Raw genomic sequence first — 17,270 nt, 5'->3', positions numbered from 1 at the left:
TTAAATAGTACCGGCATAAAACCAGTCTCAACATCAACAGTGAAGAGGCGACTCCGGGACGCTGACCTTCTAGGCAGAGTTGCAAAGAAAAAGTCATATCTCAGACTGGCCAATAAAAATAAAAGATTAAGATGGGCAGTCTGAGATATGGCAGACACATATATGGCAGACACAGTCTAGGGGCAGGACCGAGTTTGGGAAACCCTGGTCTGGAAAAACTAGGTATAGGAACTCCAAGGCCATCCTCCATACACTGTTAGGCTTTTCTTTCCATAAGGCTTGCACTACCGGGCATTCCCATAGTGCATGTGGGAGAGTTCCTTTTTCTCCCTTAAATCGCCAACACACATCATCTTGTGAAAAACCTATCCTAGGTTACCTAAGGTGAGTAAAATAAAATCTATGAAAAACTTTAAACTGAATACCTTTTCCCTTGGCTTCTCTGACATTTTGTCCAATATTTTAAATAATAAACAGCCAAGTACAGTGCTTAATTTGAGCCGGATGCAATGTAAAAATTCTAATAAAAGCAATCAGAGTTAATTCAAGTAGACTCCTCTGTAATTCTCCAGGCTGCCCCCTAAAAAAATTAATGTAAAAACAGTGCCTGATATTGAAAGAATTGATTTGTGTTGGGCTGGCCCGGGTTTATGGTTTGCACAACATTGAATGTAGCCAATATAGACCAACGTGTGGACATTGCTGTGGTGAGAGACGTGCGCCTGTATCTCTCACAGAACTAGAATGAGATTCACTTTTTATGATCTCTCTCCCTCTCTACTCTGATAGAAATTAGCCTGCAACTCATCTCTCCAGCGGTACACTACATAATTTATTTCCTTATAGAATCATAACCGCGGGAAGGGTGCTTGAGGTGCCACAGCACCCCTGGTAAATTTAAATACATTTGCCAAAGTTCTAGAATTACTGCTGTCTGTTCAGAAATAAATGAAATAATTCAGAATACTACACCAGGAGTAGGCATATAATTTAGCCACAGACTAAATTATATGCACTAAACAATACTTTAATTGCACTATAACGGTGACAAACCGTGCCCACAAACTGTTAGGGCCTACATAAAGCTGTCCCAACAGCAGTCCCAACACCTTACCACTGCTACACCTGGCTATCAGCGGGGCCTTGTCTGGCAGCAAAACAGTTAATTCAGCCTCATTTACTGCTTTTTTTAAAAACATAGCTGATATGGCTGACTTGCTTAAAAAAATCTGGTTTCTACTGACAATTGAGATGTACAAACTATGGCATAAGAGGATGACAAGCGGATAAGAGGCAATCAGTAATTTCGATGAAGACATTAATGAGCGAGCTAGGACGGACGTAGTCAATATAACTATTTGTTCAGCACTTTTTAAATATGCAGCGACAGAATTCAGAACATGGGCCGTTCTTACACTATTCTCCATGTACACCAAGTCAGAACCGTAGGATAAATAAAGGGGGCATATAAGCAGACAATGAAAGCTCTTACAATATTCGATGACTACATTTTTCTAAAACAGGTTATAGGCTACATGTGCACCAGCAAGTCAGAACAGTAGGCAAAATTAAGATGGGAAAATAAACAAAATTATTAGGGTGAGGCACATGGGCTACTAACAGCTTACTACACAACATACACTTAGTATTACTTTCTTAGCTACGGTATACATATCTCCCTGGCATATTACATCATTTATGCAGCAGCATACAAGACATTTTTGGATTCACCTTGTTGTGCTGTGCTCACTTGAACAGGAAGATGGCGCCGCAGTCCTTTGTGGGCAAATCTTGTCATCAAACTTTGTCATCAAAGTCTGGCATTCTCTGGATTTATGGTGACAACTGGGAACTCTGAAAAAAAAACAAGGTCGAATCATGATGACGTCAGTGATCTTCAGGTCGTAGCTCTAGAAAGAGGCCAGAGTTCCGGTTTTACAATTCCGAGTTGGATGACCATTCAAAACATATTTTCCCAGTCGGAGCTCGTTTTTCCCCGAGTTCCCAGTTGTCTTGAACTCAAGTCAGATTTCGCAGTTCCGAGTTAACAGTTGTTTTGAGCGGGGCACAAATCATGCTTCATTGAGAGCATGGCCAATGTTGAATGTTTATTATTTTAAACTTGGAAAAGAGCCCCTTAATCCCAGATTTGGGACCACACAGCCACTCCACTGAATATCAGGCTAGTGATTGCTTTGCAATGCTTGCAGTTAGCCACTGATTCCTTCCAAACCACTCATTGTTGAATTTGCAATTTCCAACTTGTTGTGTAATGTTTCTGTCCATTGGCCGATGAGCACCGATACGTTTTATCTATAATTTCTCTTCATTATTTCTCTTCATATGACAAGGACTAAAGAGGATTTACCAGTAGATTGTCGACTTGATTCATCATGATGACTGCTAGCTAAGATTTTGAAAGTATGATGTTGACATGATCAGTCCAATCAAAGCTACTATAGATATAACGTGATTTGAAATAATTATATCTGTGGTCAATGACCTTCATTCTTCTTGGATGGGCACTTCTAATGTAACTCTATGGCAGCACCCAAGGGGCTTGAATTTTTTCGAGCTCTACTCTTGGACTTGGTGGTGACGTAGTGTCCCCATGAGTGACAGAACAAATCAAATCAAATCACATTTTATTTGTCACATACACATGTTTAGCAGATGTTATTGCGGGTGTAGCGAAGTGCTTGTGCTTCTAGCTCCGACAGTACAGTAATATCTAACAAGTAATATCTAACAATTTCACAACATATACCCAATACACACAAATCTAAGTAAAGCAATGGAATTTAATAATATATACATATATGGACAAGCAACGACAGAGCGGCATGGACTAAGATACAGTAGAATATTATAGAATACAGTATATACATATGAGATGAGTAGTGCAAGATATGTAAACATGATTAAAGTGAATAGTGTCCATTTCTTAAAGTGGCCAGTGATTTCAATAGGCAGCAGCAGCCTCTAATGTGCTAGTGATAGCTATTTAACAGTCTGATGGCCTTGAGATAGAAGCTGTTTTTCATTCTCTCGGTCCCAGCTTTGATGCACCTGTACTGACCTCGCCTTCTGGATGATAGCGGGGTGAACAGGCAGTGGCTCGGGTGGTTGATGTCCTTGATAATCTTTTTGGCCTTCCTGTGACATCGTGTGCTATATGTGTCCTGGAGGGCGGGTAGTTTGACCCCGATAATGTGTTCGGCAGACCGCACCACCATCTGGAGAGCCCTGCGGTTGCGGGCGGTGCAGTTGCCGTACCAGGCGGTGATACAGCCCGACAGGATGCTCTCAATTGTGCTGAGCCACTGAGCCAATCACCGCGCAACTAGAGAACATTACCAACACAAAGGCTCCGTATTTTCCGCTGGCTGCCCCACCACCACAGAAAGCACTGAGCTAGTCTGAAACACCTGCATTTTGGAGCTGCCTTACTCAAGAAAGCAAAAAAAAGAGACCATGTTTGTATGCAGCTTTATTAACTCAATGCACCTAATGTTGACACACAGCTTTTAAGTTGCACATACTATATCTCCATACATCATTATCACACTATTTATACTTATACCCCATTTCTTCAAATTACAAAATACCTCACTATTGTGCAAGTCTCCCACAGTATGAACCCTTTCTCTTACCAATTTTCCCCAAACTATTGACTTCTTCCCAACACAAATAGTGGGATTATACCAGAAAGAAGCATATCTTTGTCTATGGGGAGACTCTTTGCTCCTTTTATGTATTGACAACCAACCACACTGCCCTAGAGTGGCGTAGAATTGGACTGACGCCCTTCATTAAATATCTGTGTCATTGGTTCTTTTTTGGAATAGAACCTATAATGGTCCAAAAGGATATGCCAAACTTCTTTCCAAAGTAGACCATCTCTCCTCTCCCTCAGTGCTTAGCCAGTCTGGATAGCTCGAAAGCCACATTGTACATGTCTACATCTGGGAATCCTAACCCTCCTCTTTCTTTAGGGGCATGTATTTTCTGCATACTGATGCGTAGTCTTTTCCCCTCCCACATAAAATCTTTAACAATACCATTGTACTGTTTGAATATTGATGATGGAATGCAAACCGGGAGCATCATTTAAATATAATTAAATTGAGGCGTGATCATTTTAATTGTGTTCATTTTCCCCTATGAACTAAGCCTTAACAACTTCCACTTCTCAATGTTTCTTTAATTTTTTGGGAGGACTGGAAGGATATTGATATTCACTATCTTAGAATTATGTTGTTTGTAATGTCTATAAGCATGCCGTTACCCCGCTGTGTATGATGATAAGGGGATATTGCGGAGTTTAATGCAACATTGGTCGAGTTCCCGCCCGACTGGATGCGCAGGTGTTGTATTGCTTCAACCAATGATTGCGTGCCACGTCATCGACTGTGCAGCCTGACATCAGATTGCTATGTTATATGATGTGGTTAGCTGATATTTTAAATACCTATTCAGGCAATGTAAGATCTGTCATGCGTTTGCAATGTAGTCGGGGAGGAACTCCACAATTATTTGATCACCTCTCTGAAGATCCCCTTCACACTCCAGCCTCATCTGAAGCCAGAAATACTGTATATGTGCCACCTTCGCCTTTTATATGTAAAATACTTGATCTGATAACTGATCAGTTGGTCTGGCCACCGGACTGTTGCTGATTGGTGGTGTCTCGGAGACCACTACTGCATGTTTGTTTTTCACCAATAGGGTGCATGCTCTCCTCCTCCTCCTCCTCCTCCTCCTCCTCCTCCTCCTCCCATTCCTGACATTTTTTTCACCATCCATTTCCTTTCTTCCCTCTTACTCTTCTCTCTCCCTTTCCTCTCCTCCCCTTCCACATACTTTTCCTTCTCTCTCTTGCTCTTTGTCTTCCTCTCTGTATCTCTTTCCTTCTCCCCTCTCTCAATTCAATTAAAATGTCAATTCAGTTTAAGGGGCTTTATTGGCATGGGAAACATATGTTTACATTGCCAAAGCAAGTGAAATAGATAATAAACAAAAGTGAAATAAACAATAAAAAAATTTACAGTAAACATTACACTCACAAAAGTTCCAAAATAATAAAGACAATTCAAATATCATAATAATAATATGCCATTTAGCAGACGCTTTTATCCAAAGCGACTTACAGTCGTGCGTGCATACATTTTTGTGTATGGGTGGTCCCGGGGATCGAACCCACTACCTTGGCGTTACAAGCGCCGTGCTCTACCAGCTGAGCTACAGAGGACCATATTATGTGCAAATAGTTAAAGTACAAAAGGGAAAATAAATAAACATAAATATGGGTTGTATTTACAATGGTGTTTGTTCTTCACTGGTTGCCCTTTTCTTGTGGCAACAGGTCACAAATCTTGCTGCTGTGATGGCACAATGTGGTATTTCACCCAATAGACATGAGAGTTTATCAAAATTGGGTTTGTTTTCTAATTCTTTGTGTGTCTGTGTAATCTGAGGGAAATATGTGTCTCTAATATGGTCATACATTTGGCAGGAGGTTAGGAAGTGCAGCTCAGTTTCCACCTCATTTTGTTGGCAGTGTGCACATAGCCTGTCTTCTCTTGAGAGCCAGGTCTGCCTATGGCGGCCTTTCTGAATAGCAAGGCTATGCTCACTGAGTCTGTACATAGTCAAAGCTTTCCTTAAGTTTGGGTCAGTCACAGTGGTCAGGTATTCTGCCACTGTGTACTCTCTGTTTAGGGCCAAATAGCATTCTAGTTTGCTCTGTTTTTTTGTTAATTCTTTCCAATGTGTCAAGTAATTATTTTTTAGTTTTCTAATGATTTGGTTGGGTCTAATTGTGTTGCTGTCCTGGGGCTCTGTTTGTGTTTGTGAACAGAGCCTCAGGACCAGCTTGCTTAGAGGACTCTTCTCCAGGTCCATCTCTCTGTAGGTGATGGCTTTGTTATGGAAGGTTTGGGAATCGCTTCCTTTTATGTGGTTTTAGAATTTAACAGCTCTTTTCTGGATTTTGATAATTAGTGGGGTATCGACCTAATTATGCTCTGCATGCATTATTTGGTCTCTCTCTCTTTCTCATTCCCCCCACTCTCGCTCCCTCTCTCTCTCTCTCTCTTTCTTCTCTCAGGATTCCAGTCCTAAGTGCCTTCTCCAGTAAATCAAACCACAAAGCTTACATTCAGCAAGGGCTGAGAGAGTGGCTGTCTGACCTCTCTCCCAGTGAGCAAAACTGGTTGAAAATACATCTTCAACATCAAAACTGGTTGAAAATATGTATTTTCTATCCGTTTTGCTCACTAGGCTGTGGCTGAGCTCTGACAGCAAGATGGGGGGGAAGGGAGAGAGGAGGACAGAGAACGAGAGAGAACAAAAGAGATGGATGGGCAGAAACAGACTGACCGCCAGGCTAGTAAGAGAGCAGAAACAGACTGGCCCCCAGGCTAGTAAGAGAGCAGAAACAGACTGGCCGCCAGGCTAGTAAGAGAGCAGAAACAGACTGGCCCTCAGGCTAGTAAGAGAGCAGAAACAGACTGGCCCCCAGGCTAGTAAGAGAGCAGAAACAGACTGGCCCCCAGGCTAGTAAGTGAGCAGAAACAGACTGGCCCCCAGGCTAGTAAGAGAACAGAAAAGCGCTAGTAAGGAGCAGAAACAGACTGGCCCCCAGGCTAGTAAGAGAGCAGAAACAGACTGGCCCCAGGCTAGTAAGAGAGCAGAAACAGACTGGCCCCCAGGCTAGTAAGAGAGCAGAAACAGACTGGCCCCCAGGCTAGTAAGAGAGCAGAAACAGACTGGCCCCCAGGCTAGTAAGAGAGCAGAAACAGACTGTCCCCCAGGCTAGTAAGAGAGCAGAAAAAGAGAGAGAGAGAGAGAGAGAGAGAGAGGAGAGAGAGAGAGAGAGAGAGAGAGAGAGAGAGAGAGAGAGAGAGAGAGAGAGAGAGAGAGAGAGAGAGAAAGAGAGAGAGAGAGAAAGAGAGAGAGAGAGAGAGAGAGAGAGAGAGAGAGAGAGAGAGAGAGAGAGAGAGAGAGAGAGAGAGAGAGAGAGAGAGAGAGAGAGAGAGAGAGAGAGAGAGAGAGAGAGAGAGAGAGAGAGAGAGAAAGAGACAGAGAGAGAGAAATTACCTGAATAAAGAGAAAGAGTAGATGGTAGGAGAGAAAGTGGAAGGATAAGGGAGAGTCTTGGTGCCAATGAAAGAGAAGGAGATGGTGTGAAACAGAAAGTAAACAGAGAGATGTCGAGATATAAAACTGAGATAATTGCTTAAAAGCCTTAATGCAGGAAGTCCATCAGTGTCAGCTTCCAGTAAAATGAGGAGAAAGAGGGAGGAGGGGAGGAAGAGAATGAGAGAGGAAGGTAAAGTGGGTAAGAGAGTGAGACAGAGATATACATGGTAAGACAGAAGAGGAAGAAGAGAGAGCGAAAAGGAGAGGGAGATTAAGAGCAGAGTGGAGTAGTATTGATTTGTTTATGGCCCTGTATTATCCCTCCATCCCACTGAATGTGCGTCCCAAATGACACCCTATTCCCTATGGGCCCTGGTCAAAAGCAATGCACTATATAGGGAATATGGTGCCATTTGGGATACAGCTCAGCTCAGCCTCCTGACTGACGGCATCTCCTATCTGTCTGCCTGTCTGTCTATCTTGAACCACAACCACTCAATCAGTTTGGCTAGTGAGCAGAAACGGGCCCCCAGGCTAGTAAGTGAGCAGAAACAGACTGGCCCCCAGGCTAGTAAGAGAGCAGAAACAGACTGGCCACCAGGCTAGTAAGAGAACAGAAACAGACTGGCCCCCAGGCTAGTAAGTGAGCAGAAACAGACTGGCCCCCAGGCTAGTAAGAGAGCAGAAACAGACAGGCCCCCAGGCTAGTAAGTGAGCAGAAACAGACTGGCCCCCAGGCTAGTAAGAGAGCAGAAACAGACTGGCCCCCAGGCTAGTAAGAGAGCAGAAACAGACTGTCCCTCAGGCTAGTAAGAGAGCAGAAACAGACTGTCCCCCAGGCTAGTAAGAGAGCAGAAACAGACTGTCCCCCAGGCTAGTAAGAGAGCAGAAACAGAATGGCCCCCAGGCTAGTAAGAGAGCAGAAACAGACTGTCCCTCAGGCTAGTAAGAGAGCAGAAAAAGACTGGCCCCCAGGCTAGTAAGAGAGCAGAAACAGACTGGCCCCCAAGCTGGGATGGGTCTAGAGATACTGTACATGTATTTTGTTTATACGGTGGTTCACAGGAAAATTCCAAGAGCTACTGGTGAGTCATAGCCCTAAATGAAGATGAACCAGTCACAGTTAAATGTATCTCTCTCAGTTTAGGTGTTCAGTGTTAGTCAATCAATCAACCAAATGTATTTATAAAGCCTTTTTTAAATTAGCAGTTGTCACAAAATGCTTATATAGAAAGCCTGCATAAACCCCCAAAGAGCAGGCAATGCAGATGTAGAAGCACGGTGTCTAGTAAAAACTTCATAGAAAGGCCGGAACCTAGGAAGAAACCTAGAGGAACCAAGCTTTGAGGGGTGGCCAGTCCTCTTCTAGCTGTGCTGGTGGAGATTATAAGAGGACATGGCCATTAAGGCCAGATCGTTCTTCAAGATGTTCAAACGTTCATAAATGAACAGCAGGGTCAAATAATAATCACAGTGGTTGTAGAGGGTGCAACAGGTCAGCACCCCAAGAGTAAATGACAGTTGGCTTTTCATAGCCGAGCATTCAGAGGTTGAGACAGCAGGTCCGGGAGAGAGAGACAGAGGGTGAAAGAGGGACGGCATGGGAGAGCGTCAGCAAGCCAGTGACAGTCCCCATAATAGGGTCAGAGGCAGAGAATCCCAGTGGAGAGAGGGGAGCCGGCCAGGCAGAGACAGCAAGGGTGGTTCATCACTCCAGTGCCTCGCCGTTCACCTTCGCAACCCTGGGCCAGACTACACTCAATCATAGGACCTACTGAGGAGATGAGTCTTCAGTAAAGACTTAAAAGTTGAGATCGAGTCTGCATCTCTCACATGGGGATCGGCAGACCATTCCATAAAAATGTAGCAGAAAGCCCTGCCACCACCTGTTTGCTTAGAAATTCTAGGAACAATAAGGAGGCTTGCGTCTTGTGACCGCAGCGTACGTGTAGGTATGTACGGCAGGACCAAATCGGAGAGATAGGTAGGAACAAGTCCATGTAATGCTTTGTAGGTTAGTAGTAAAACCTTGAAATCAGCCCTAGCCTTAACAGGAGGCTAGCGCTGCAGTAATATTATTGAATCTTTTGGGTTCTAGTAAAGATTATAGCAGCCGTATTTAGCACTAGCTTAAGTTTATTTAGTGCCTTATCCGGGTAGCCGGAGAGTACAGCATTGCAGTAGTCTAATCTTGAAGTGACAAAAGCATGGATTACCTTTTTCTGCATAATTTTTGGACAAAAAGTTTCCGATTTTTGCAATGTTATGAAGGTGGAAACAGCTGCTGCTCTTCAAATATTTGTTATATATTTGTCAAAAGAGAGATCAGGGTCCAGAGTAACGCAGCGGTCCTTCACAGTTTTATTTGAGAATACTGTACAACCATCGAGATTCATTGTCAGATCTGACAGCAGATCTCTTTGTTTCTTGGGACTTAGACTAGCATCTCTGTTTTGTCAGAGTTTAAAAGTAAAACATTTGCTGCCATCCACTTTCTTACATCTGAAACACAGGCTTCCAGGGCAATTTTGGGGCTTCACCATGTTTCATCGAAATGTACAGCTATGTGTCGTCCGCATAGCAGTGAAAGTTGACATTGTGTTTCCGAATGATCATCAAGAAGTAGAATATATCATGAAAACAATAGTGGTCCTAAAATGGAACCTTGAGGAACACCGAAACTTACCATTGATTTGTCAGAGGACAAACCATCCACAGAGATGAACTGATATCCTTCCGTCAGATAAGATCTAAACCAGGCAAGACCTTGTCCGCGTAAGACAATTAGGGTTTCCAATCTCTCCAAAAGAATGTGGTGATCCATGGTGTCGAAAGCAGCACTAAGGTCTAGGAGCACGAGGACAGATGCAGAGCCTTGGTCTGAAGCCATTAAAAGGTCATTTACCACCTTCATGAGTGCAGTGTCAGTACTATAATGGGGTCTAAAACCAGACTGGAGCATTTCGTATACATTATTTGTCTTCAGGAAGGTAGTGAGTTGCTGAGCAACAGCTTTTTCCAAAAACATTTAGAAGAATGGGAGATTGAACATTTTCCAAGTCAAGGTTTGGCTTTTTCAGGAGAGGCTTTATTACTACCACTCTTAGTGAGTTTGGTACACATCCGGAGGATAGGGAGCCATTTATTATGTTCAACATAGGAGGGCCAAGCATTGCAAGTAACTATTTTAGTATTTTAGTTGGAATAGGGTCCAGTATGCAGCTTGCCGGTTTAGAGGCCATTACTATTTTCGTGAATGTTTTAAGAGATACAGGATTTAAAAACTTGAGTGTCTCCATTGATCCAAGGTCCTGGCAGTTCTGTGCAGACTCAGGACAACTGAGTTTAGGAGAAATACGCATATTCAAAGAGGAGTCAAAGAGGAGTATTCAAAGAAGTTCATGACGTCATCACTGCTGAAGTGAAGGCCATCCTCACTTGGGGAATGCTGCTTTTTAGTTAGCATTGCGACAGTATCAACAATTAATTTTGATCGTTTTTATTCTCCTCAATCAGGTTGGAAAAGTAGGCAGATCTAGCAGCACTGAGGGCTTTTCGATATTGCACTGTACTTTCTTTCCAAGCTAGTCGGAAGACTTCCAATTTGGTGGAGCACCATTTCCCTTCCAATTTTCTGGAAGCTTGCTTCAGGGCTCAGGTAAATACATGGGAGCAAGTTTCTTGTGACAACTGTTTTTATTTTTAGCGGTGTGACTACATCTAGGGTATTATGCAAAGTTATGTTTAGATCCTGGGTTAGGTGGTGCCGTGCGTCAATCTAAATAACATAATACAAAAATCCCCATCAAAATCCGTCAGTTTAAGCTAGAGATATGTTTTTTTTGCATGGGCTGCGTCTCAATCCTTCTTCCGCATCTGCAGTGGAAGGTGGCCAAGCTACAGCTGTGTTTGCCAGACCATGAGACATCCTGAAAATTGGTATTTTCACGAAAACATCTGTATAGTCCGTTTTGCTCTACAACCCCCACAAGCCTGAAGTTGGTAATGGTGATGTGTCAACTTCTGTCTGTAGTGTCCGAACCGTTTGGGCTAAAAACTAATATGACCCCACTGGGGAGAAGTTGTGAGGCTGGTTGGACGTACTGACAAATTCTCTAAAACGACGTTGGAGGTGGCTTATGGCAGAGAAGTGAACATTGAATTCTCTTGCAACAGCTCTGGTGGACATTCCTGCAGTCATTATGACAATTGCATGCTCTCTCAAAACTTAAAACATCTGTGGCATTGTGTTGTGTGACAAAACTGCACAATTTAGAGCGGCCTTTGATTGTCCCCAGCACAACATGCACCTGTGTAATGATCATGCTGTTTAATCAGCTTCTTGATATGACACACCTGTCAGGTGGATGGATTATCTTGACAAAGGCTAAAATACTCACTAACAAGGATGTAAACAAATTTGTGCACAACATTTTAGAGAAATACGCTTTTTGTGCGTGTGGACAATTTCTAGGATATTTTATTTCAGCTCATGAAACATGGGACCAACACTTTCCATGTTGCTTTTATATTTTTGGTCAGTGTACATCCAACCATATACACTGCGTGCACACCTGTTCAGAAAACTATGTGGATATATGGGATCAGATTATGACAATGTTCTATTTCTTACCGAGGCGTGGTGGTTATCGTGCTGTAAAGATTTTTCGCATTGAGAGGGGATCTGTTGTCATTCACAATGGATGTAAAAAAACTTGGTTGACTTTCTGTGTAATGTAAAGAAAATGTGTCTCCTTGCCTTTCTAACAGACATATTTGGCAAACTGAACGAACTGAACACAATCATGCAGGGGAAATACAAAATACAAAACTTTCTACAGATGAGTGACCGAATCAGTGGATTCAGATAAAATAATTCTTATTGGAGAGAGTCTTTCAAAAGCGAACTATGCCCCCTTCCCTCGGCTGCATGTTTCTAACAGAACACAGTCTCAGTAAGTATCCCACACGAGTGATGACTTCTCGCCTCCAATGCATGGTAGAGCACTTTGGGACCTACTTCCCAATCAGTTTGATTGTGATCCTGGCTCAGTTGACATGCCAGTAAGTGAAATCAAACAGCTGATCGAGCTGTCATGTGATCTAATGCATTTACGGGTCACAACGGTGGAGTTTTGGATCCTGACTCAAAGGGAATACCCTGTCTCCCTCTGAGCATTAATACCACGTTCAAAATAACTGGGAACTGGGAACTCGGAAATCTCCCTCTTCTGACTTCAATGCATTCAAGACAACTGGGAACTCACGGTAAAGCGAGCTCCACCTGGGAAAAATATTTTTGAACGGTCATCCAACTCGGAATTCCAACTCGGGATCTCGAGCCTCTTTCTAGAGCTCCGACTTTCCGACCTGAAGATCACTAACGTCATGATTTGACCTCGTATTTTTCAGAGTTCCCAGTTGTCTTGAAGCACCATAAAGCTCATGGTACCCTTCACCAGCTCATTTCTCTGTGAAGTTGGATTCAGTGCTCTCGTCTGCATTAAAGCCAAATATCGATCCAGGTTGGATGTGACAGCAGAGATGTCGACCACGTCCCCTGACTTTGAGAAGTTCCGACACGACATGCATCAAGCACACCCATCTTATTAGTGGTGGTGAGATAAGATACAGTACATTATGTAAGACTAATTTGCAATTGACTGTCATAGCCTCACATGAAAAAGTAAACATTGGCTGTTAATTACATTATTTTATTCAAATGGTTGGGGTCGTGAGAATATTCAGATATAAAAATGGGGTTGTGGGCCAAAAAGGTTTGGGAACCCTTGGATTAGCCTTAATGTCAGTACCCCTGCCCCCTGGTAAACAATGTATGATCGCTGGATGATTATTTTTAAGTCTAATATTGCGGGTAATGGAGTCGCCAATGACTAGGGTTTTCAATTTGTCAGACCTAATAGTGGGAGGCTTCGGAGGCTCAGACCCAGTAATGGGTGGAGGAGAGATCTGAGAAGGCTCGGTCTCTGACTCTAACTCCTTGCTTAGTGGGCAAAACTGTTTGAAAGTGTCTACCGGCTGAATGAGCGACACTGGTTGAGCATGCCGACAGCATTTATTTCCAGAAGCGGTGAGAAAATTGTCCGGCTGCGGGGACTGAGCAGGGGAATTAACACTACTACCTGTACTTACTGGTGGCGCAGACACTGTTTCATTCTTTCCTACACTTAAATAGCCCTTGTGTCTGAAGCCGGGCTTGCAACTCGGCTATCCTTACCACTATCCTGTTAGTGACTGATTAGACTGTTCCCTTGGTGGACAGCCCATGCAGTAGAACAAGTTCAGTCGTAGGTATCAATATCTTGGTGTTTAGGTTGTATTGGTGAGAAGCAGAACTTCCCGAATCATGATCATCAGAACATTTTGAAGAAACTTGATCTTAAATGTTTTATTATTTTTCAATTCCTTGTATAAACAAACAAAATGAGAGTATTTCATAATAAGCCCTCCATCCAGACTGAAGACTCAAATGAGTCCAATATGGCACCCTATTCCTTAGTGAACTACTTATGACCAGATCCCAGATCTCTATGGGCCCTGGTCAAAAGTAGTGCACTATATAGGGAATAGGGTGCCATTTCAGACCCACACAGCATCTTCCCTGAACGTCCTCCATTAACAGACACTCTTCCAACTTCAATCCCTCAGGGGAGGAGTGAGATTAGGGCGTTCGGGAATTAATATACCAGGGCCTGTATTCACAAAGTGTCTTAGAGTAGGAGTGCTGATCTAGGATCAGTTTAGCCTTTTAGATTATAATGAATGGACAAAGAGGGCCTTATCCTAGATCAGCACCAATTCTTAACTCTTAATGCTTTATGAATATATATTTCTTTTTAACCCTTATTTTACCAGGTAAGTTGACTGAGAAGACATTCTCATTTACAGCAACAACCTGGGGAATAGTTACAGGGATGAATGAGCCAATTACAAGCTGGGGCTGATTAGGTGGCCATGATAGCATGAGAGCCAGATTGGGAATTTAGTCAGGACACCGGGGTTGACAGCCCTACTCTTACGATAAGTGCCATGGGATCTTTTGTGCCCACAGGGAGTCAGGACACCCGTTTGACATCCCATCCAAAAGACAGAACCCTACACAGGGCAATGACCTCAATCATTGCCCTGGGGCATTAGGATATTTTTGGGGGGACCAGAGGAAAGAGTGCCTCCTACTGGCCCTCCAACACCACTTCTAGCAGCATCTGGTCTCCCATCCAAGGACTGACCAGGACCAACCCTGCTTAATTTATTTTATATTTGAGATTCTTCAAATAGCCACCCTTTGCCTTGATGACAGCTTTGCACACTATTGGCATTCTCTCAACCAGCTTCATGAAGGAGTCACCTGGAATGCTTTTCAATTAACAGGTGTGCCTTCTTATAAGTTAATGCGTTTGAGCCAATCAGTTGTGTTGTGACAAGGTAGGGGGGTATACAGAAGATAGACCTATTTGGTAAAAGACCAAGTCCATATTATGGCAAGAGCAGCTCAAATAAGCAAAGAGAAACGACAGTCCATCATTACTTTCAGACATGAAGGTCAGTCAATCTGGAACATTTCAAGAAATGTGAAAGTTTCTTAAAGTGCAGTCACAAAAACCATCAAGCGCTATGATGAAGCTGGCTCTCATGAGGCCCGCCACAGGAATGGAAGACCCAGAGTTAACTCTGCTGCAGAGGATAAGTTCATTAGAGTTACCAGCCTCGGAAATTGCATCCTAAATAAATGCTTCACAGAGTTCAAGTAACAGACACATCTAAACATCAACTGTTCAGAGGGGACTGAATCAGGCCTTCATGGTCGAATTGCTGCAATGAAACCACTACTAAAGGACACCAATAAAAAGAAGAGACTTGCTTGGGCCAAGAAACACGAGCAATGGACAATAGATCGGTGGAAATGTGTCCTTTGGTCTGGAACCAAATTGCAGATTTTTGGTTCCAACCACCGTATCTTTGTGAGACACGGTGTGGGGGAACGGATGATCGCCGCATGTGTATTTCCCACCGTAAAGCATGGAGGAGGAGGTGTTATGGTGTGGGGGTTCTTTGCTGGTGACACTGTCTGTGATTTATTTAGAATTCAAGGCACACTCAACCAGCATGGCTACCACAGCATTCTGCAGCGATACGCCATCCCATCTGGTTTGGGCTTAGTGGGACTATCATTTGTTTTTCAACAGGACAATGACCCAACACACCTCCAGGCTGTGTAAGGGCTATTTTACCAAGAAGGAGAGTGACGGAGTGCTGCATCAGATGACCTGGCCTCCACAATCCCCCGACCTCGAGATGGTTTGGGATGAGTCGGACCGTAGAGTTAAGGTAAAGCAGCCAACAAGTGCTCAGCATATGTTGGAACTCCTTCAAGACTGTTGGAAAAGCATTCCATGTGAAGCTAGTTGAGAGAATGCCGAGAGTGTGCAAAGCTGTCATCAAGGCAAAGAGTGGCTATTTGAAGAATCTCAAATATAAAATATATTTTGATTTGTTTAACCCTTTTTTGGTTACTACATGATTCCATATGTGTTATTTCATAGTTTTGATGTCTTCACTATTATTCTGCAATGTAGAAAATAGTAAAAATTAAAAATTAACCTTGAATGAGTAGGTGTTCTAAAACTTTTGACCGGTAGTGTATATAGTACTCTAAATACCCAATTCCTGTTGTTAAGTTCAATAGAATACAACATAAATATCGTTGAGACCATTCAAACCAATGAGGGTTCGGAACATTAAAGCCAATTATCTCAGAATCATCTTTTTGCAGATTGAACCTTATGGTCCCAAGCTCTCGGTCTGCCATGTTGGTATAGAGCTCAGAGATTATGTAGACAGTGATCTGTTTTATGTTATAGTCTGCACCATGTTGATACCACTCCAGAGAGAGCAAAGCTTCATGAGATTATAACTATGATAATCATCTTTTTTTCTGAAAAACTGTTTAAGTTGAGTTCAATATTCGTTTCTGAATATTGAATGAAAAAAAAGAATATCTATGTGTAAAGAAATCTATGTATTTTAGGGCCTCATTGGAACACGCGTGTTAATGTGTGTGTGTTGAGGGAGGGATTCTGTTGACAAGCTCACACACCAGTTCCCCATACTTTTTCAAGTTTATTTCAGACGTGAAAAAATATGGCACAGAAAACCATTCAAATAAATGTCAAGACGGAGTGCATGGTGGATACAGAGGAATGGTGTAGTAGTATTAAACGTGGTTGCCGTTACATATTTAGTATCATTGTCTTTGAAGGCCCAATGCAGCTGTTTCTATTTCAATATCGAATAATTTCTGGGTAAGTTCCTTACTGTAATAGATTTCCATTAAATTTGGCAAAAATTGCTTTATCTGTAAAAAATATTTATAGGACTGTTACGAGTGGTCTGAGTGGGGAGGGGAAAACTGAAAACTAGCTGGTTTTGGCAGAGAGGTTTGGAACTCTCTTTGTTATTGGTCTATTAACCAATTTACCACATGGTGATGTCACCATGGAAAGTCGAAACTCCCGCCCATGCATACCTGCTGATTAGAAGGCCCTGTGAAGATTGTATTTTCAACCAGCAACTCTGAGGAATAACACTTATCAAATTTTTTGCACACTTTTACAGTGTTAGTTTCATCAGCTGTTGTACAATATGATACAAAACACAGGAAAAACTGAATTTGAACTGCACTGGGCCTTTAACATAGCTTGGTCCTGGATCTAGGACTAAAGAAGAGGTATTGTGATATACCACCATAGTAGTGCAAGTTGCATGGATAATTTTTTTACTGAACAATGACAAGCCAGCAATCTGCACCATGAAGAGTTAGAAACGCTGTTTCACTTCTTCTCAAAGCTATTTATACATTCTTAGTTCTGGGAAACACAACAGGAATCAAACACATACATGAAAACACACCTAACATAACAGCCCCATGTATTCTCATGCAATCAGTCATAGCTAAACCTCTAAGGGTGCTTTCCTAATGGCACCTTATTCCCTATATAGTGCACTACTTTTGACCAGAGCTCTATGGGCTGTATGGGCCCTAGTCAAAAGTAGTGCACTATACAGGGAATAGAGTGGGATTTGAGATGCAGCCTAAGAGACACTGG

The sequence above is a fragment of the Coregonus clupeaformis genome, chromosome 13 (genome assembly GCF_020615455.1).
Source record: "Coregonus clupeaformis isolate EN_2021a chromosome 13, ASM2061545v1, whole genome shotgun sequence".
Lineage (NCBI taxonomy): Eukaryota > Metazoa > Chordata > Actinopteri > Salmoniformes > Salmonidae > Coregonus > Coregonus clupeaformis.
This window is presented reverse-complemented; position numbering follows the sequence as displayed.